The sequence below is a fragment of the Hyperolius riggenbachi genome, chromosome 8, assembly GCF_040937935.1.
Source record: "Hyperolius riggenbachi isolate aHypRig1 chromosome 8, aHypRig1.pri, whole genome shotgun sequence".
Lineage (NCBI taxonomy): Eukaryota > Metazoa > Chordata > Amphibia > Anura > Hyperoliidae > Hyperolius > Hyperolius riggenbachi.
Genome location: NC_090653.1, coordinates 67,513,275 through 67,534,852, shown reverse-complemented (window position 1 = coordinate 67,534,852; position 21,578 = coordinate 67,513,275). Strand labels below are relative to the sequence as shown.

At 44.8% G+C, this 21,578-nt stretch overlaps 1 long non-coding RNA gene across 2 annotated transcripts in view; it reads right to left on the bottom strand.

Annotated features, from left to right (window-relative positions):
* Positions 1–21,578, bottom strand: part of LOC137528877 (uncharacterized) — a 201,688-nt gene that overhangs the window by 45,967 nt on the left and 134,143 nt on the right. The gene's annotated exons all lie outside the window — the stretch shown is intronic.

Genomic DNA, 21,578 nt, shown 5'->3' with positions numbered 1-21,578 from the left:
GGACATCCCCCTAGTGGGAAAAAAAGGGGGGAAGTCTGATGGCCCTGCCCGCAACGTGATCTGTGCTGGGCGCTGAAGAGCCCACCCAGCACAGATCACAGAAAAATAATGCGGTCCTCAAGTGGCTGACCCCACAGCACTCAGGTTAAGAAGTTGCTTTCTGTAGACAGGAAAGTACCCCTTATTGTTCAGTCCACCCTTGGTGGAGGGGTGTTACAGTATACCCTATAACACCCCTCCACCAAGGGTGGACTAAACAATAAATTGGTTGTAGGAACAGAGGCGCCAACAAAGAATAAAATATGCTAAACATCATATAAAAGAGGAGGTAGTGGTTGACTTACAAGTACAGTACAGCAAGTGGAAGATTGAGAGGAAGATGTGGGAAACTCCCTCTGTTTAGCCAATACCTACTGATCTTGCCTCAGCAACCTGTACACATACACAGATAGGTTCATTTGTTTCCTGCACTATGCTGGTCCAACACATTTTCCACTACCCACTACCTCTCCGTAAGCATCGAACTATGTAGACACTAGGGAAGTGTGGAACTCCGCTCAATACCTCCGTCTATCGACAGTGCAGAAAACAGGCTGCCAAGACCTCAGATCCAAGGATGTAGAAAGTGAAGTCCGCACGATGTCGATGAAATCACTATGGCTTTATTCAATAGTTACACATACAAGCTAAGAACCAGCACCACATGCTGACATGTTTCGGGCGTTACACGCCCTTAATCATAGCAATGATTAAGGGCGTGTAACGCCCGAAACATGTCAGCATGTGGTGCTGGTTCTTAGCTTGTATGTGTAACTATTGAATAAAGCCATAGTGATTTCATCGACATCGTGCGGACTTCACTTTCTACATATGTAGACACTAGCTTGTGACTGTAATGCCGTCAGGGTGAACACAGTGAATCCAGCGCAGGAGACTTGGGCGCACAGGGAGTAACTTCGGCGCACTCAGAAGACGAAGCTGAAGTTACTTATAAAACACAATAATTCGTCTTCCACCAATTGCTGGAAGCCGAATTATATCATTCCCCACCATCCATGGTGGCCTGGAGGGGGAATAGTATTTAACACGGCCGGGACTTGTGCAGCAGCAGGATCATCCATATACCGGCTGTATCCTGCACCCAAGTCTCTTGCGCCGATTCCTCTCCTACTCCGTCAGTAATGGATTATATGTAAGATCGATGTGTCTGATAAATATCGGCACTATTAAACAGAAGGTGCCCATGCTTTACTCTTTGCGCAACAGTATTCTATTCCCTACACTCAGAAGTGTTTTCTTGTCATGCAAGAGTTTTATGGCTTGTAATTAGTTATCAGTGTGAGTTGCATGGCTCAAGTCTAACTAAAGAGAAAGTGTCATTTACATGCCTGAATCCTTCATCCTTACAGTGCAAAAAGATACAAGGAACTCAGCTTAATATTAAGTAGGATTGGGACTGCTCATATACATGTTTATATCATCATGTCACAAGTCAATTCAAGTACCTGTTAAAGTGGATATGAGATAACAATAACAATAATATTTTTATAGCGCTTTTCTCGCTGGGGACTCAAAGCGCTGTGATAAAGGGCTTGATTCATTATTGATAAAAGTAAATTCCTCTTACATGCACTAATAAATGACAATATACGTCACTACCGTGCAACAATTGATAGGAGCAGCCATTGCTAAAGAACGCACACTACACTGCCATTGGCGCACATAGCGTGCTAGATATCATTAAAGTGGATCCGAGGTGAACTTTTACTCATTGCATAATTGTGTTCCTTTCCTATTGTTTATAGGGCATTCCTCAAGCCAAATATTTTTTTGTTTTTGTTTTAATACTCTAATTCCCTATAAACTAAATAAACCACGCCCACATGTTTTCAGAGAGCCTTGGCAGTAGCAATGGCTCATGGGAGCTCAGTCTGGGCAGGAGTAGGAGGAGGTGTTACTAGCCATTGATTTCAGAGGCAGAGGGGAGGAGGGAGGAGGGGAGATTAGTTTTTTTTCACAGGCTTAGTGATCAAGATACAGATAAGCCTGCCTCTGTGTAATGTTTACAAACAACATGGCTGCTGTCATTGTATCACAGGAAGATATAATCATTTTCTATAAAAGCTGTTTGCAGCTAAATTTGCTGTGTAAACTATTTAAACTTTAGATAAGATATATAGCCAAGTTACTTGTTATAGTTAGTTTTTCATCTCGGATCCGCTTTAAAGCTAATTTATTAATAAGAGGAATACACTCACGCTATTTCAGCACGTTATCAATAATGAATCAAGTCCAAAATGTGGGTTCATTACTTATGGTCTTCTTACATACTGTATATTATATAGTCCATTCTCCCTAAAATGTTGTTTTTGTATCCCTCCTATTACTTTATCAGGTAATGTAGCCTCTCCCCCAACTCTCTAACCGCTGCGGCGTTCTGAGATCCTAGATTGCAAGTACTCCTGTGATTATCTCTTCAGGCGGCTCCCTGAATCGCAAACACAGAAAAATCGCATGCAATTTACGTTTTGGTTTTCAAAATTGTGCTAGCCTTAATATGATGCAGTATCTTACTTACTGGACATTTTCAACAGTGGGTGAGGTTTAGCTAGGTACTGTAGTATTGTTGTATTCAGGGCCGGATTTGTACTTTTTACCGCCCAAGGCCAACTATACCATCTGAATGGTTGTTATCTCTGTGTGCCCCAATGAGAATTCTACTTACTTTCCATCATTGATGACAATAGCTATTTTAGTAATACGTGTATAGATTAGAAGTTATGTTTTGAAATGTTATGGTATGCTTGCCATCTCATTAATGATGGACCCATTGCATCACCATGAGAGTTAGACTGATGTATACCTGCAGGATAGAGCTTACAGGTCTTGCAGGGACGGCACAAGTACAGGACAGAGAGTTCAAAGGTTAAAGCTGTTCTTGTAGATAGGGATGGCTGCATAGAACAGCTTTCCTGCCCCTCACTGAGCCGCCCCTAAACTTCTGGTGCCCTAGGCCATGGCCTAAGTGGCCTTGCCAAAAATCCGGCCCTGGTTGTATTTTCTACTTATGATGCTGTGGGTGCAATATATTCAAAGCTGTTTTTAAGTTTGGTTCCTCTTTAAGCACTTCGGGGCTCCTCTATGTAAAATAGCATCACTAAGTTTTTGTCAATGTGTTCATATAGCAAAAAATGGAACAAACTGTATATTTGCTCAGTCAGGCATGTGCAGGCCAGCGGAGTCTTCATACCCATCATGGGCAGGCACAGAATACTCCTGGCTACGGGAGCTCAACTAGGGGGTGCGCCCGGCCATGTTGCACATGCGCAACGGAGCACAACTGAGCAAATATACCGGAACGGCCAGTAGGGGATCAGATCAGCCCAGGGAGACGGCGAGGGAGTCCACAGCCTGAAGGGGGCTGGAGGAAGCTCCAGGTAAGTATAAATGCTTTCATTATATCCATCTCAGGTTTCCTTCAAAGAATGATTGGCTTCTTTAAGGCCTCGTACACAGTGGAGCATTGCGTTGTAATGGCCACTTTGTAACACAGTTTACCTAACTTGCAAGGCACCCCACCTATATAATATTCACAGTGTGGTGGTAGTGTTGCAATATAACAGGTTGCGGTATGATAACATGTGTCAACAGGTGCATTGAAAGATACTTTTCATTGACTGTCTGCTTCACTGTATGCGGTGCAACACGGTCGTAACATGCGGTATGACTTTTTCGTTGCATTGCGCTGCAAAACATGGCCTTGAAGTGACACTGAAGTGACAAAAAAACCTTTACTAGAACATTAGTAGCTGATCATTAATAGAACATTAGTAGCAAAGAAAATAGTCTCATATTTTAATTTTTAGATATATAGCTTTTTTTTTTATATAACATTGCATCATTCTGTAATATTTGCAATTACAAGCCATACTCTGTATTTTAAACTATAACACAAGCAGAGCAAATGACCCTTTCAACTTCCCAGGAGTAAAAATCTTATCTAAATCTGTCTTCTTTGATGTATAAGTGCTCCAGAAAGCAGGGACCAAACTGGTCATGAAGGTCAGAGAAGATCTTTTCCATAGATAACAGCTTCTTAGCTCTTCCTGTACTGGAAACAATTTTAGACTCATATCTGTGCTACTAATGTTCTACAGATCATATCATAAGTTTATTTTCACTTCAGATTCCCTTTAAGCATACAAACATGAGAAAAATAAAGCACACCTACGCCACACAGGGTAAAACTTGCACTGGGGCCCATGGCTCTGCAGCTACAAAACTTAAAGGATACATCCAGGCAAAGAATAAAAAATCCACTTACCTGGGGCTTTCTCCATCCCCTGGCAGCTGTCCTGTGCCCTCCCTGCAGCTCCGGTGGCTCCCGGTCTCCTACGCTGCAGATGCCGACCTCGCCGGGTCGGCTTCTTGTGCGCTCCACTGCGCGGGTCACGTGGTCACGCTGACGTCATCAGGACGGTACTGCGCAGGCAGTCCTGATGGCGGAGGTCGGCATCTGCAGCGGAAGAGACCGGGAGCCACCTGAGCTGCGGCGAGGGCACAGGACGGCTGCCATGGGCTGGAGGAAGCCGCAGGTAAGTGGAATTATGTTTTTTTTTTTTGTCTGGACGTATTATTATTATTGATTTATAAAGTGCCAACATATTCCGTGGCGCTGTACAAAGTAAGAAACAAAAATAGGGTACATAATACAGACAATGGTGTACACTAATATACACAGGGCCGGATTTAGGCCAAGGCCAGCTAGGCCATGGCCTAGGGCACCACGGGAGCAGGGGCACCAAAGCAGCAGGCTAAACTGGTGCAGCATTTGCAAGCTTGCAAATGCTGCAATGCAGGGAGATCAGGTGAGTGCCAGCCACCTGTGCAGCAACCACCTTGCTCTCTGTGCACATTGGCGTTGTGGCGGGCAGCTACGGACTTGGGCAGCATTGGAGACGGAGGAGAAGAGGAAGCTTCTGCACTGAAGACAAGCAGAGAAGTGAGTGACACTGATGGCTGCTGCAGTGTGGAGGCGAGCTGTACTGACAGAGGGGGAGTGGGAAAGGGAGGGATTAAGGGAGTCATCAGGCTAAGTATACGGGAGTGGAAGGGGTCATAAGGCTACCTATACTAGAGGGAAAGAGGGGAGGGGTCATCAGGATACCTGTACTAGAGGGAAGGGGGGAGGGTTCATCTAGCAACCTATACAGGAGGGAACGGGATAGGGGTCATCTCGCTACCTATACTGAAGGGGGGAGGCTGGGGACATTGACCTAGGGCGGTAAAGAGTACAAATCCGGCCATGAATATACAAGATACATAATTAGTGACAAAATACAAAAAATGATACAGCATACAGAATACAAATACAAAATACAGAAGTGGTAATGACAGTGATAAAAGTAACATGATGAATAAAATGTATAATGATTTCCAAGACACAAAAGGGGAGAGAGCCCTGCCCTTGCGAGCTTACAATCTAAAGACATATCCTTTAATACTGTATACATATAATTAGAAATCTTTGCAAACACAGTCTCCTCACCCTGTAGTGAAACTCCAGCAGGTTTGTGGTATGTACAGTATGAGAGAAGGCTATGGCATGTAGAGATTCCCTCACACTCAGGGCACAAACAGGCAAGCACTTGTCCTGTACAAATAGGCCAGGTTATTAGCAGACATTCCTGAACACTTACACATCGCATTTCAGCCCCACCACTGATCCCACCTTCCTGCAGCACAGCAAATACACTCATCCAGGAAAGCCAAAAACTGCTGGCTACAAGCTTGCTTCTCTCCATAGCTAACAATAAGACAACGCCCCATTTCTCTGACTTTTTCTCACATCGGCTTCAATTTACTAGGACATGTTCGGTAAAAAAATAAATAAAGGGTCAGTAATATACCACGTTCCGTGTTATTATAGACTTTTTTTTAGATTTTTAGATTTTCACACATGCGGTAATAGATCAATAATTTACCCCCCAAAAAACTGCATGACAATTTAGGACTGGTACACACCAGTGCACACCAGCGCAAGCGCTTGGCTTATGTATTAGGGTAAAAAATCACATCGCTCTGGTGTGATCAATATCATACAAACTCAGGTCCTGCAACCAGCGGTGTAGCTAAGGAGCTGTGGGCCTCAGTGCAAGTTTTACATTGGGGCCCCCCAAGCACTCTATGCATAACAATTGATACGGTGCAGCAAAACCTGCCAAGGACAGCGACAGTGTTAGAGATGCAAGAAAGGGATGGGAATCCATTTGTTGATGATTACTACTATTCAAAGCATCTATAGAAGTGATTATTACCAGCATAGGACCAATAAAGAGCTAATACTGTGGTTGAGGAAGTGGCCACTTGGGGCCCCTCTGGCCCAAGGGCCCGATGCTTTTGCAACCTCTGCACCCCTTATTGCTACGCCACTGCCTGCAGCATTTTGGAGGCATTTACGCCTCAATGTAAAGTATAGGAAAATGGAAAATCCCTCTAAAAAGCGCAGAACAGAGCGATTTTTTTCAAAGCGGTTTTTGCCAAAAGCTGTTCACTTCCAGATCAAAGTTTACAAGACCTACAAAATAAATCGTTACAACAAAACGCTCCAAATCGCTACTGCAAATCGCTGAAAAAATCGCTAAGCGATTACCCCTAGCGATTTTTGGTATGCACTAGCCCTCACAAAGATTTTTTTAACCTTGTGCTGTATTTGTATTCAGCATTTGATGGATTATTGTGATGCAGGGAAAATGGATGAAACGTGATACAGATACTATAGATTTTTTATTTTTTATTACTGACAAGTGCAAGTAAAGTAACATAAAATTTGTAGCAGCTCAAAACCATTAGTACCTTCTTATCCATGGGAGGACTGGCCAGGGGGGAAAGGGGGAGATTTCCCCCCAGGCTGCCTCTCATTTAATGATTTAGGGCTGGTACAGTGCCTGGTGCTTTGATGTTTTTGTATAAGGCAATGTGAACCACTAGGCTGCCTGAGAGAAATAAACGCCCAATTTCAGAGCTATTAGAGGGCCGGCAAGCTGGTAAATATACACAGCATGATGCAGAGCAGAGGCTTGCTTGCAGGGCCCATGGGAAAAAAAATCTGTCTAGTTTCTCATCATTGTTAAAATGACTGCATGTCATTAGACTCCAGAAGGGCTGCTTGCAGACAGTCCCTAGACTCCAGAAGTGCTGCTTGCAGACAGTCCTTAGACTCCAAAAGGGCTGCTTGCAGACAATCCTTAGACTCCAAAAGGGCTGCTTGCAGGTGAATTCTGATGATAAATTCTGAATGCGACGGAAACCCCACCCGTTGTCCCTCAAGTGTTCTTACTGTATTTCCCATGTGACTACTGGCATATAGCACGTGGGGCACGTGTGTGTTGTCATTTGGGCTTGGGCTGCGGTGAGAACAGGCCTCTAGTTTGTGTTTTCCCTCCAGGCCAAAAGGTCCCAGTCCTCCCCAATCTTATCCATTTGTAATTACTACATAATAATATTGTGAAATTAGGGAAATGGGTATAAATTATCCACTTTCTTGTTGCCTGATTTACAATACGCTGGGGTGTGCAAAACGGGTGGGGTCTCAGGCTCTTTTACCACCCAGGGCCACAATCTGCAGGTTACACGCCAAAAGGGGATAGGATCAGCGCAGACAGCCCCCAGGATGGGATAGGGCCAATTGGGCTCTATGGGTTCTGGTCCTAGCCCTATCCCCATAGAGCCATATCAAACCCTCCCATCATGCACTGAGGACCAACAGTCCGAAACTGGCAGTCTGCATGTTGGGTTGATGTTGCTCTGTAAAATGTAAAGCTATAGGCTTGCTATACACCAGCGGTTCTGGATATGAGCCTGGCTTCAGCTACATAAAGAGATAATTTGCATATTCAGCAGTGGTGCATTGTGGGTAATCACAGTCAGGCCTTATTCACATTATAAATTGCCAGTGCTATCACAAGCTCTGGCGATTTATAGGGTGATTTTGAAATCGCTTTTACAAGTGCTTTCAGCTTTTCTAAGCACTTTTGCGAAGCGATTGATTTTTTTACTTCCTTCAGTCAGGAAGCGAACTCTTTAACCCGGAAAGTGAGGTTTTTAAGGGTTTTGCAATTTCCCTATACCTGCCATTGAGCCAAAACGCTCAGAAAATGGTACAGGTAGCGCATTTGCGATTTTTTTTTTTAAATCGCAATGATCAAATGTGAACACTGTCATAGGAAATCATTACACAAGCGCTTTTAGAGCGATTTGTAAAATCGCCAGCACTTAAAAAAATCAGCATACACTGATAGGGCTTGATTCACTAAAGCGTGATGACTGCTTTCACAGCAGTTATCACGCGCACTGGCGCTCGCAAACGTTTTCACGTGAAAAAGCATCACTTCACGTGATGGGCTTGATATACTAAACCGTGATAGGACAAATATCACACCTTATCAAAGATATCACACGTTATCAAAAGTTATCACATGTTACCAAGGTTATCATACGTTGGGCTTGATTCACTAAACAGTGATAACTCATATCACGACCGCGCGTAATCGCAAATTTTTGCCCACGATTGCACGAGAAAATTTGCATTTGCGTGGGAAAATGCTAGTGCAACCGTGATAGGAGTTATCACGGTTTAGTGCATCAAACCCGTTATCAAAGTTAACACGCCTTATCAGAGTAGCATAGTGAGCGCTACGTACTTATGCCTGCTAATTGGCAATGGCACTCGTCCTGCCCTAAACCCCTGCGCGTTCATAGCGCTCGCTATGCTACTCTGATAAGGCGTGTTAACTTTGATAACGTTTGATAACGTGTGATAACTTTGATAAGGTGTGATATTTGTCTTATCACGGTTTAGTGAATCAAGCCCGATAAATGAACGTTTGTGCACGATTCACGTGAAAAGCGCATGTGATCGCGCAATAACCTTCGTTTATCACGTGAACTAATGCTGTTTCGCGTGTAAACGTTTGCGAGCGGCAGAGCGCGTGATAACTGCTGTGATAGCAGTTATCACGCTTTTAGTGAATCAAGCCCATAGTGTGAACAAGCCCTTACAAACTTGTGAATTATTGCAAATAACTTCTGTTTACAGAAGATAAATCACACTAAGCATTGCTTTTTTGGTCCCCTATACTATCCTACAGGCTTTGGGTCACCCCGAGCTGCTTGGGTATTCTGAGGGACAGTTAGTGACAAGACTATGGCTATCATTCATAAAGCATTTCCGCATGCGGAAATGCTTAAAACAGCTGACTTTACCGACCACTCGGCAAAGTCAGCATTCATAAAGGCTCTTTCCGCATGGAAAAATGACACTACCGAGCAGAGTGATAAATCACCGCCTTGTGCGGTGATTATCGGTACAAATGTAGCAAAATATTCATTCATGAAGATCACCGCAAGCGGTGTGAGGTCGGGAAGTACCGCTCACTCTGATGTGGCGATACCAATGTAAGTGAATGGAGACACACAGACCTCCCAGGCAGCTGCAGTAGAGCGGAACACGTATCAACTCGGCAGCTTCCGTGTCTCCGCAAGCCTACCGCCAGCCTACCGCCAGCTTAGTTCGGGGAATCTCCGCACTGCTTCCGCACATGGATACATCTTCATGAATGCCCACCCAGAAGTCTAAAAATCCGCCAGCGGTGTTTTCCCGCACTGATTCTGTTTACCGACAGCCTGTTCATGAATGATAGCCTATGTACTGTATACTCTTTAAAGAACTGCAGAAGATGTTGGCGCTATATTATTATTATTATTATTATTTAGTATTTATATAGCGCCAATATATTACGCAGCACTGTACAGTGTATATACAGTGGTGTGAAAAACTATTTGCCCCCTTCCTGATTTCCTATTCTTTTGCATGTTTGTCACACTTAAATGTTTCTGCTCATCAAAAACCGTTAACTATTAGTCAAAGATAACATAATTGAACACAAAATGCAGTTTTAAATGATGGTTTTTATTATTTAGTGAGAAAAAAAACCTCAAAACCTACATGGCCCTGTGTGAAAAAGAAATTGCCCCCTGAACCTAATAACTGGTTGGGCCACCCTTAGCAGCAATAACTGCAATCAAGCGTTTGCGATGACTTGCAACGAGTCTTTTACAGCGCTCTGGAGGAATTTTGGCTCACTCATCTTTGCAGAATTGTTGTAATTCAGCTTTATTTGAGGGTTTTCTAGCATGAACCGCCTTTTTAAGGTCATGCGGCATGCCACAACATCTCAATAGGATTCAGGTCAGGGCTTTGACTAGGCCACTACAAAGTCTTCATTTTGTTTTTCTTCAGCCATTCAGAGGTGGATTTGCTGGTGTTTTTTGGGTCATTTTCCTGCTGCAGCACCCAAGATCGCTTCAGCTTGAGTTGACGAACAGATGGCCGGACATTCTCCTTCAGAATTTTTTGGTAGACAGTAAAATTCATGGTTTCATCTATCACAGCAAGCCTTCCAGGTCCTGAAGCAGCAAAACAACCCCAGACCATCACACTACCACCACCATATTTTACTGTTGGTATGATGTTCTTTTGCTGAAATGCTGTGTTACTTCTACGCCAGATGTAACGGGACACGCACCTTCCAAAAAGTTCAACTTTTGTCTCGTCGGTCCACAAGGTATTTTACCAAAAGTCTTGGCAATCATTGAGATTTTTTTTTAGCAAAATTGAGACGAGCCTTAATGTTCTTTTTGCTTAAAAGTGGTTTGCGCCTTGGATATCTGCCATGCAGGCCATTTTTGCCCAGTCTCTTTCTTATGGTGGAGTCGTGAACACTGACCTTAATTGAGGCTAGTGAGGCCTGCAGTTCTTTAGATGTTGTCCTGGAGTCTTTTGTGGCCTCTCGGGTGAGTTTTCTCTGCGCTCTTGGGGTAATTTTGGTCAGCTGGCCACTCCTGGGAAGGTTCATCACTGTTCCATGTTTTTGCCTTTTGTGGATAATGGCTCTCACTGTGGTTCGCTGGAGTCCCAAAGCTTTAGAAATGGCTTTATAACCTCTACCAGACTGATAGATCTCAATTACAGTACTTTTGTTCTCATTTGTTCCTGAATTTCTTTGGATCTTGGCATGATGTCTAGCTTTTGAGGTGCTTTTGGTATACTTCTCTGTGTCAGATAGCCCCTATTTAAGTGATTTCTTGATTGAAACAGGTGTGGCAGTAATCAGGCCTGGGGGTGACTACAGAAATTGAACTCAGGTGTGATAAACCACAGTTAAGGTATTTTTTAACAAGGGGGGCAATTACTTTTTCACACAGGGCCATGTAGGTTTGGAATTTTTTTTCTCACTAAATAATAAAAACCATCATTTAAAACTGCATTTTGTGTTCAATTATGTTATCTTTGACTAATAGTTAATGGTTTTTGATGAGCAGAAACATTTAAGTGTGACAAACATGCAAAAGAATAAGAAATCAGGAAGGGGCAAATAGTTTTTCACACCACTGTATATATATATCTTGTCACTAACTGTCCCTCAGAGGAGCTCACAATCTAATCCCTACCATTGCCTTATGTCTATATTATGTAGTGTAAGTACTGTAGTCTAGGGCCAATTTTAGTGGGAGCCAATTAACTTATCTATATGTTTTTGGAATGTGGGAGGAAACTGGAGTGCCCGAAGGAAACACACGCAGACACGGGGAGAGAACATACAAACTCTTTGCAGATAGTGCCCTGGCTGCCCTCTCTCCAGGACCAGGGGCCCAGCGCTGCAAGGCAAGAGAGCTAACCACTACGCCACCATGCTGCTATATAAATACTAAACAAATGGTATCATCCTGATATAAAACTTCTTGTTTAAACGACAATAATTATCCCCTATTTACCTTACTAACAAAGAAAAATCTAGGTGGGTGAGCTAGTGAAAGCCCCATTTTAGGAATAGCGTTTTTTGTTTGTTTTTTTACCTTTCAGAACATTATTTTAAATTATTCACGCATAAAACAGTTTTCTAAAAACAGTTTGACCATGGCCTACTCATATTCACCTCTGACAAACAATGCCGATGTGTGTACAGGGAAAAGTATACATGCAACACGCGAATCATGTATTGATTCAAAGTCCCACAAATGTACTGGAAATGGTGTCTTGGTTATAGACACATCATTTTTTAAAAGAGTCACTAGGACTATATATACAATTTTCCTAATGCCTCCATGGCAGCACCTATGTCCTATGTGCTGCCATGGATGCATCAGGAAAGGAAAATTACCGATAGGTAGTATACAATTTTCCGTTGTATGTGAGGTACACTAAAAACACCTTTATCACAAACAAATGCCTTTAAAAAGCTCCAGGCGGGTGTCTGCTTATCCCCCCCCCACACACACGTATTGGGTTACATATGTGCAAAATGCACAAGCTGCTGTACCTTTGTGGTGCCCTATTGGTGGAGTGTAGCTAGCCCTGAAAACCTGAACTTAACCACTTGCCGACCACCCACAGCCCATGGGCGGCGGCAAAGTGGATGCCTTAAGGACCGCAATACGCCTTAGGGCGTTGTGTCCTTTTCCTATGCCGGGGGAGCGATCGCGTCATTAATGACGCGCGCTTCCCCCGGCAACTGGCTCCGCCCACCCGCCGTAACATCCCGCCGGCCATACGGAAGCGCCGGCGGGATGTTAACCCCGCGATCGCCGCTACAAAGTGTATAATACACTTTGTAATGTATACAAAGTGTATTATACAGGCTGCCTCCTGCCCTGGTGGTCCCAGTGTCGGAGGGACCACCAGGGCAGGCTGCAGCCACCCTAGTCTGCACCCAAACACACTGATCTGCCCCCCCCGCCCACTGATCGCCCACAGCACCCCTCAGACCCCCCCCTGCCCACCCCCCAGACCCCTGTTTGCACCCAATCACCCCCCTAATAACCCACCAATCACTCCCTGTCACTATCTATCAACGCTATTTTTTTTTTTATCTCCCCCCCTGCCCCCTCCTGATCACCCCCCCACCCCTCAGATTCTCCCCAGGACCCCCCCCCCAGTCCCCCCCCCCTGTGTACTGTATGCATCTATCCCCCCTGATAACCTGTCAATCACCTGTCAATCACCCATCAATCACCCATCAATCACCCCCTGTCACTGCCACCCAACAATCAGCCCCTAACCTGCCCCTTGCGGGCAATCTGATCACCCACCCACACCAATAGATCGCCCGCAGATCCGACATCAGATCACCTCCCAAATCCATTGTTTACATCTATTCTCTCCTCTAAACACCCACTAATTACCCATCAATCACCCATCAATCACCCCCTATCACCACCTGTCACTTTTACCTATCAGATCAGACCCTAATCTGCCCCTTGCGGGCACCCAATCACCCTCCAACACGCTCAGATTGCCCTCTGACCCCCCCTTATCAATTCGCCAGTGCATTAATTACATCTGTTCTTCCCTGTAATAACCCACTGATCACCTGTCAATCACCTGCCAATCACTTATCACCCATCAATCACCCCGTCACCCCCTGTCACTGCCACTCATCAATCAGCCCCTAACCTGCCCCTTGCGGGCAATCTGATCACCCACCCACACCAATAGATCGCCCGCAGATCCGACATCAGATCACCTCCCAAATCCATTGTTTACATCTATTCTCTCCTCTAAACACCCACTAATTACCCATCAATCACCCCCTATCACCACCTGTCACTGTTACCTATCAGATCAGACCCTAATCTGCCCCTTGCGGGCACCCAATCACCCGCCAACACGCTCAGATTGCCCTCTGACCCCCCCTTATCAATTTGCCAGTGCATTAATTACATCTGTTCTTCCCTGTAATAACCCACTGATCACCTGTCAATCACCTGCCAATCACCTATCACCCATCAATCACCCCCTGTCACTGCCACCCATCAATCAGCCCCTAACCTGCCCCTTGCGGGCAATTTGATCACCCACCCACACCAATAGATCGCCCGCAGATCCGACATCAGATCACCTCCCAAATCCATTGTTTACATCTATTCTCTCCTCTAAACACCCACTAATTACCCATCAATCACCCCCTATCACCACCTGTCACTTTTACCTATCAGATCAGACCCTAATCTGCCCCTTGCGGGCACCCAATCACCCGCCAACACGCTCAGATTGCCCTCTGACCCCCCCTTATCAATTCGCCAGTGCATTAATTACATCTGTTCTTCCCTGTAATAACCCACTGATCACCTGTCAATCACCTGCCAATCACCTATCACCCATCAATCACCCCCTGTCACCCCCTGTCACTGCCACCCATCAATCAGCCCCTAACCTGCCCCTTGCGGGCAATCTGATCACCCACCCACACCATCCGATTGCCTGCAGACCCGCAGTCAGATCACCTCCCAAGTGCATTGCATATGTTCTCTCCTCTAAACACCCACTAATTACCCATCAATCACCCCCTGTCACTGCTACCCATCAGATTAGACCCCCATCTGCCCCTAGGGCACCCAATCACCCGCCCACACCCTCAGACCCCAGCCCTGATCACCTCGCCATTGCATTACTTGCATCTATTCCCCCCACTAATCACACCTTGAGACACCCATCAATCACCTCCTGTCACTACCTGTCACCCCCTAGCACACCTACCCATCAGATCAGGCCCTAATTTGCCCCGTGTGGGCTCCTGATCACTCGGCCAAACCCTCAGATCCCCCTCAGACCCCCTTCTGATCACCTCCCCAGTGCATTGAGTGCATCTATTTTCCCCTCTAATCACCCCCTGAGACACCCATCAATCACCTCCTGTCACCCCCCTAGCACTCCTATCCATCAGATCAGGCCCAATACAACCTGTCATCTAAAAGGCCACCCTGCTTATGACCGGTTCCACAAAATTCGGCCCCTCATAGACCACCTGTCATCAAAATTTGCAGATGCTTATACCCCTGAACAGTCATTTTGAGACATTTGGTTTCCAGACTACTCACGGTTTTGGGCCCGTAAAATGCCAGGGCGGTATAGGAACCCCACAAGTGACCCCATTTTAGAAAAAAGACACCCCAAGGTATTCTGTTAGGTGTATGACGAGTTCATAGAAGATTTTATTTTTTGTCAAAAGTTAGCGGAAATTGATTTTTATTGGGTTTTTTTCACAAAGTGTCATTTTTCACTAACTTGTGACTAAAAATAAAATCTTCGATGACCTCGCCATACACCTAATGGAATACCTTGGGGTGTCTTCTTTCTAAAATGGGGTCACTTGTGGGGTTCCTATACTGCCCTGGCATTTTAGGGGCCCTAAACCGTGAGGAGTAGTCTAGAAAACAAATGCCTCAAAATGACCTGTGAATAGGACGTTGGGCCCCTTAGCGCACCTAGGCTGCAAAAAAAGTGTCACACATGTGGTATCGCCGTACTCAGGAGAAGTAGTATAATGTGTTTTGGGGTGTATTTTTACACATACCCATGCTGGGTGGGAGAAATCTCTCTGTAAATGGACAATTGTGTGTAAAAAAAAATCAAACAATTGTCATGTACAGAGATATTTCTACCACCCAGCATGGGTATGTGTAAAAATACACCACAAAACACATTATACTACTTCTCCTGAGTACGGCGGTACCACATGTGTGGCACTTTTTTACACCCTAAGTGCGCTAAGGGGCCCAAAGTCCAATGAGCACCTTTAGGCTTTACAGGGGTGCTTACAATTTAGCACCCCCCAAAATGTCAGGACAGTAAACACACCCCACAAATGACCCCATTTTGGAAAGTAGACCCTTCAAGGTATTCAGAGAGGGGCATGGTGAGTCCGTGGCAGATTTCATTTTTTTTTGTCGCAAGTTAGAAGAAATGGAAACTTTTTTTTTTTTTTTTTTTCCTCACAAAGTGTCATTTTCCGCTTATTTGTGACAAAAAATAATATCTTCTATGAACTCACTATGCCTCTCAGTGAATACTTTGGGATGTCTTCTTTCCAAAATGGGGTCATTTGGGGGATTTTTATACTATCCTGGAATTCTAGCCCCTCATGAAACATGACAGGGGGTCAGAAAAGTCAGAGATGCTTGAAAATGGGAAAATTCACTTTTTGCACCATAGTTTGTAAACGCTATAACTTTTACCCAAACCAATAAATATACACTGAATGGGGTTTTTTTTAATCAAAAACATGTTTGTCCACATTTTTCGCGCTGCATGTATACAGAAATTTTACTTTATTTGAAAAATGTCAGCACAGAAAGTTAAAAAAATCATTTTTTTTGCCAAAATTCATGTCTTTTTTGATGAATATAATAAAAAGTAAAAATCGCAGGAGCAATCAAATAGCACCAAAAGAAAGCTTTATTAGTGACAAGAAAAGGAGCCAAAATTCATTTAGGTGGTAGGTTGTATGAGCGAGCAATAAACCGTGAAAGCTGCAGTGGTCTGAATGGAAAAAAAGTCCGGTCCTTAAGGGGTAGAAAGCCCTAGGTCCTCAAGTGGTTAATAGACATAGACATAGACGTTTGTTTATGGTATGAGGCCAGAAACCCACTAGGAGCGCTTTTCTGAGCGCTTTTTGATTTGAAAAGCTCTTGCTAATGTATTGCTATGGGTGTGATCCCGCTAGAGGGATGTGATTTTTAAAAAATCCCCCATAGCATTGCATTAGTGAGAGCTTTTTCAAATCACTAGCGCTTAAAAAGCGCTCCTAGTGGGTTTCTAGCCTAATACCACAGGTGTGTGTGGTTAGCATGTTGACCAAAAGTGTAGGAATGTATTGAAAAAAAAAAAAAAAAAAACCAAGGCTGACAGATTTGCTTTTGTGTGTCAGCCCACTTCACCTAGACTGCTCAATCAAGGTCCTCCACACTCACCAAACAAATGATTGCAGCTGAAGGTCTATACACAAGGGTTTAGGCAGTGCAATACATATTTACAGTGCTAACAGTGATGTGTGTGGTGGACCTTGATTGAGCAGTCTAGGTGTATTCAAGCGGGCTGACACACAAAAGCAAATCTGCCAGCCTTGGTTTTTTTTTTTTTTTTGCTTTTGCAATACATTCCTGCACTTTTGGTTTTTGTTGTTCAGTCGGTATTCAATCATGCCCAACTCTTGGCCACCCCAAGCACCACAACATGCCAGGCCCATCTATCATCTACTGTCTCTCCTCTACTGCCTCTCAAAGCTTGTCCAAGCTCATGTTTGTTGCTTCCATAAGACCAGGGGAGGACTGGGACCTTTTGGCCTGGAGGGAAAACACAAACTAGAGGCCTGTTCTCACCGCAGCCCTAGCCCAAATGACAACACACACGTGCCCCACGTGCTATATGCCAGCCCTTCTGGAGTCTAATGACATGCAGTCATTTTAACAATGTTGAGAGACTAGACAGATTTTTTTTCCCATGGGCCCTGCAAGCAAGCCTCTGCTCTGCATCATGCTGTGTATATTTACCAGCTTGCCGGCCCTCTAATAGCTCTGAAATTGGGCGTTTATTTCTCTCAGGCAGCCTAGTGGTTCACATTGCCTTATACAAAAACATCAAAGCACCAGGCACTGTACCAGTCCTAAATCATTAAATGAGAGGCAGCCTGGGGGGAAATCTCCCCCTTTCCCCCCTGGCCAGTCCTCCCATGCATAAGACAATGGCTCTATATGAATTAATAATGTAACCCTTTAAGAGAAGATGGACTTTGGCTTTCACAGTATACTGGCCTGAACATACAATGCCCACCGTAATATTTGGGGCAAAGACACATTTTCCTATGATTTACCCTTTTGCTCCTCTATGTAAAGTTTTAACTCTAGCAATACAGGTATGATTAAAGTACACAAATCAGATTTGGAAATTATTGGCACACATTTCAGTTTCACCTTGTAGAAATTAGAAAACTTTTTGTACAAAGAACCCTCATTTCAGCGCACCATAATGTATGTAACAGTTAGCTGCACAGGTGTTTGTGATTACTCAGGTGGTTTTGATTGCTTCATTAGGGCAGGGATAAGATACCACGGCCTTATTCTATTCACTGTTTCGCCTATGTTGTCTCATAGGTGATATTTTTACATTCTAAATAAAATGCCTGTTAAGCCACCATTAAGCAAAAAAACAAACAACCCCCCCCCCCCCACCACCACCACCACCACCACCCCCAATTTTTATAGTGCTTTTTCGCCTACTTTTTGGTACTTTTTCAGGTACTTATCCGTTAGCCGGGCGCATCCGCATCCAGCTAATTTCATTCATACTTAGTTCACATAGTACTGTGTGAATGGAACTGCCGCAGGTGGCGCTAATTACATTTATACGGAATGTAAAAATACAGTGTTAGGCCCAGTGCACACCGAGCGGTTTTTGGAGCGATCCGCCGGCCGCATCCGCCTGGAAAAATGCTTGGCTAATGTATTGCAATGGGATGGTGCACACCGGCGGTTTGAGTTTTCTGCCAAGCCGCAAACGCGCCTCCTGCTGCGCGTTTGCGGATTTCGGAAGCGTTTCGTCCTCAATGTAAAGTATAGGAAAAACGCAAACCGCTCTGAAAAACGCTACTTCAGAGCGGTTTGCCAGGCATTTTTGTTACAGTAGCTGTTCAGTAACAGCTTTTACTGTAACAATATGTGTAATCTGCTACACAAAAACGCACCCAAAACCGCTAGGTATGTTTAGAAAACCTCTCTAAACATACCTAGAATCGCTCTGAAATCAGCTCCCAAAACCGCTAGCGTATTGCGGATCTGCTAGCGGTTTTGGTGTGCACTGGGCCTTAATGGCAACTAATAGATTGTATTTGAAGTGGCCGGAAACTGTCACTTAATGGAATTAAAATGAAGGCGGCGGCAATGTAACAGATGAAGCCGCCGCCTTCGCCTGTTGTTCTTCTCCCCCTTTGCCCTCTCGCTTCTATACAATGCTGGCAGCCTGCGGGGACATGCGTGTCCCCCCAGAGTCGTTCGTCGCGGCAGGGAATCCTGCTTGTTTGCTTGCGACGAACGGCTGTGGGGGAACACACGTGTCCCCACCAGCTGGCAGTGTTCTATAGTTGAGAGAGGGCAGAAAAGTGACGAAGGCGGCGGCTTCATCTGTTACATTGCCGCCGCCTTCATTTTAATTCCATTAAGTGACAGTTCCAGCCACTTCAAATACAGTGTATTAGTTGCATTAACACTGTATTGTTACGTTCCGTATCAATGTAATTAGCGCCACCTGCGGCGGTTCCATTCACACAGTACTATGTGAACTAAGTATGAATGAAATTAGCTACAATAGCGCCACCTGCCGGATGCGCCCGGCTAACGGAAAAGTACCCTTTTTCAATTGCAGAGTGCAAAAGTTGTTTAAAGTGAACCTAAAGTCTGCCCAAAAAAATGAGAAGAACTCACCTGGGGCTTCCCTCAGCCCCCTGCAGCCGATCGGTGCCCTCGCAGCTCCACTCCGATGGTCCAGGACCCGCCGGCGAACACTTCCGGTTTGGCTGTCACCGGCCGACAGGCATGGTAACGCGAGTGAGGCTGCAATAGCAGCATAGGGTGCGATATACAGGCTGGGAACGCGAAGAATCACTCGCATTCCCATGCCTGTCGGCCGGTGACGGCCAAACCGGAAGTGCTCGCCGGCGGGTCCTGCACCATCGGAGCGGAGCTGCGAGGGCACCGATCGGCTGCAGGGGGCTGAGGGAAGCCCCAGGTGAGCTCATCTCATTTTTTTGGGCAGACTTTAGGTTCACTTTAAGGGCCCGTTTCCACTATTGCGTTGCGGAATCGCCGCAGGCGAAATCGCATGCGGGTGCGATTCCGCATGCGTTTTTTGCCACGATTTCGCATGCGATTTTGCATAGGTTAGGGTAATGCGATTTTAACCATGTCACTGCCTGTGTGAATTAACATGGGTACCTATGCGAAATCGCATGCGAATTTGTGGCAAAAAATTGCATGGGGAAAACGCATGCGATTTCCCTATTAAATACATTGCGTGCGATTCGCCTGCATTCCACACGCAGGCGAATTCTGAGGGCTCTGCCGTGCAGAAAAATCCTGCACAGAAAAACGCACAGCAAAACTGACAAGTGGAAACAGTCCCATTCACTTGTATTGGCTGTGCGAATCTGCATGCGGATTCGCGATAGTGGAAACGGGCCCTTAAACAGAAGATGAAAAAATATCACCTAGGAGAAAACGTAGAGTTTTACCTGACAGGAATGGGACTGTATTTTTTATGTGTGAACCCAGCCAGAGAAAACTGATACAAATTGATGAAATGGAACGGAACTATACACCTTCTACTGTATGTGCCAACCTAGGCATAAGGTTAATTGGCCAAGCAGTGTAAAGGTGCGTACACACATGCGACTATAGTTGTTTGAAACGATCGTTCCCCGATCATTTCAAATGACGATCGTTTAAAAAAAAAGCAGCCAACGACCATTAAGTCTAACGACGGATGAGCTAGATCGTTAAAAACGAACGATCTAGCTTGGCGGATTTTTTCCAATGACGATTTGTAAAAGTAGTACATCGTTGGAAACGATCGTTCGTACTAGGCTTGACATGCGCATTTCGCTATTTCTCCATGGAACTTTTCATTTTTATGCACAAGTGCAATAGTTGCTTTATGTGATGTAACGTTCGTTCTAACGATCAGATTGTTACACACCTTTAAAAGCTAACTTTACTTAGGTCGTTCTTTCATCAATTAAAAGTTCGTTCGTCGTTCAAAACGAATGATCGTTGTCGTATGTGTGTACGTAGCTTAAGGCCTCGTTCACATCTGAGCGTTTTGCCGGCGATTTTAGCAAAGCGCTCAAGCGCTAGCGCTTTTTAAAGCGCTAGTGCCATAATACCCTATGGGCCCGTTCTCACTTGGACGATTCGCTGGAGCTTAACGCACATCTCCAAACGCATATTTGTATCCTGCACCATTTTCAGGCGATTTCCTGGCGATCGCGTTAGCACATACAAGCGCTAAACGCGATCGCGGAAAAAATCGCCAGAGCAAAATGCTAGCAAAAGTGCTAGCGTTTTGCACTTTACAAGTGTGAATGGGGCCTAAGGGTTTTTGTCATCCCATGGAACAATTGGAATATGTGAAGGCGTAGGACAGTAATGTAGCTAATTTTATACTTTTTTGGGAGGATAAATTTATGTTTCTCCCAGTTGAGCGAGATGGTCAACCAAACTATGTAATTATAAAGGTAGGCCTACAATCATGCGTGTAGCAACAAGGCCCATTTTCAGACGATTTCCCGGCGATCGCGTTTCAGTGCTACAGAAGCGCTATAAGCGATCGCAAAAAAATCGCCAAGTGTGAATGACGATTTTTTTTTTAGTTCAACGCAAAAAAAAAAAATCGCCTGAGCAAAACGCTAGCAAAAACGCTAACGTTTTGCGTTTAGCAAGTGTGAATGGGCCCTTAGGCCTGGAACCCACTGAAATCCGCAAACGCAAAACGCAACCGCTATTGTCTGAGCGGTTTGCAAGTGTTTTCGGTCGCGTTTTGCAACAGTGTATTTTTTTGCTCAGCGGTTGTGTAGCGTTTTGCGTTTCGCGTTTTTATCCTGATTGGTCCTGTGAATTATTTTTAATTTTGTTACAGTGTGCTGAACCGCAAAACGCTAGCAAAACCGCTCAGTTTAGGTTTTGCTGAGCGT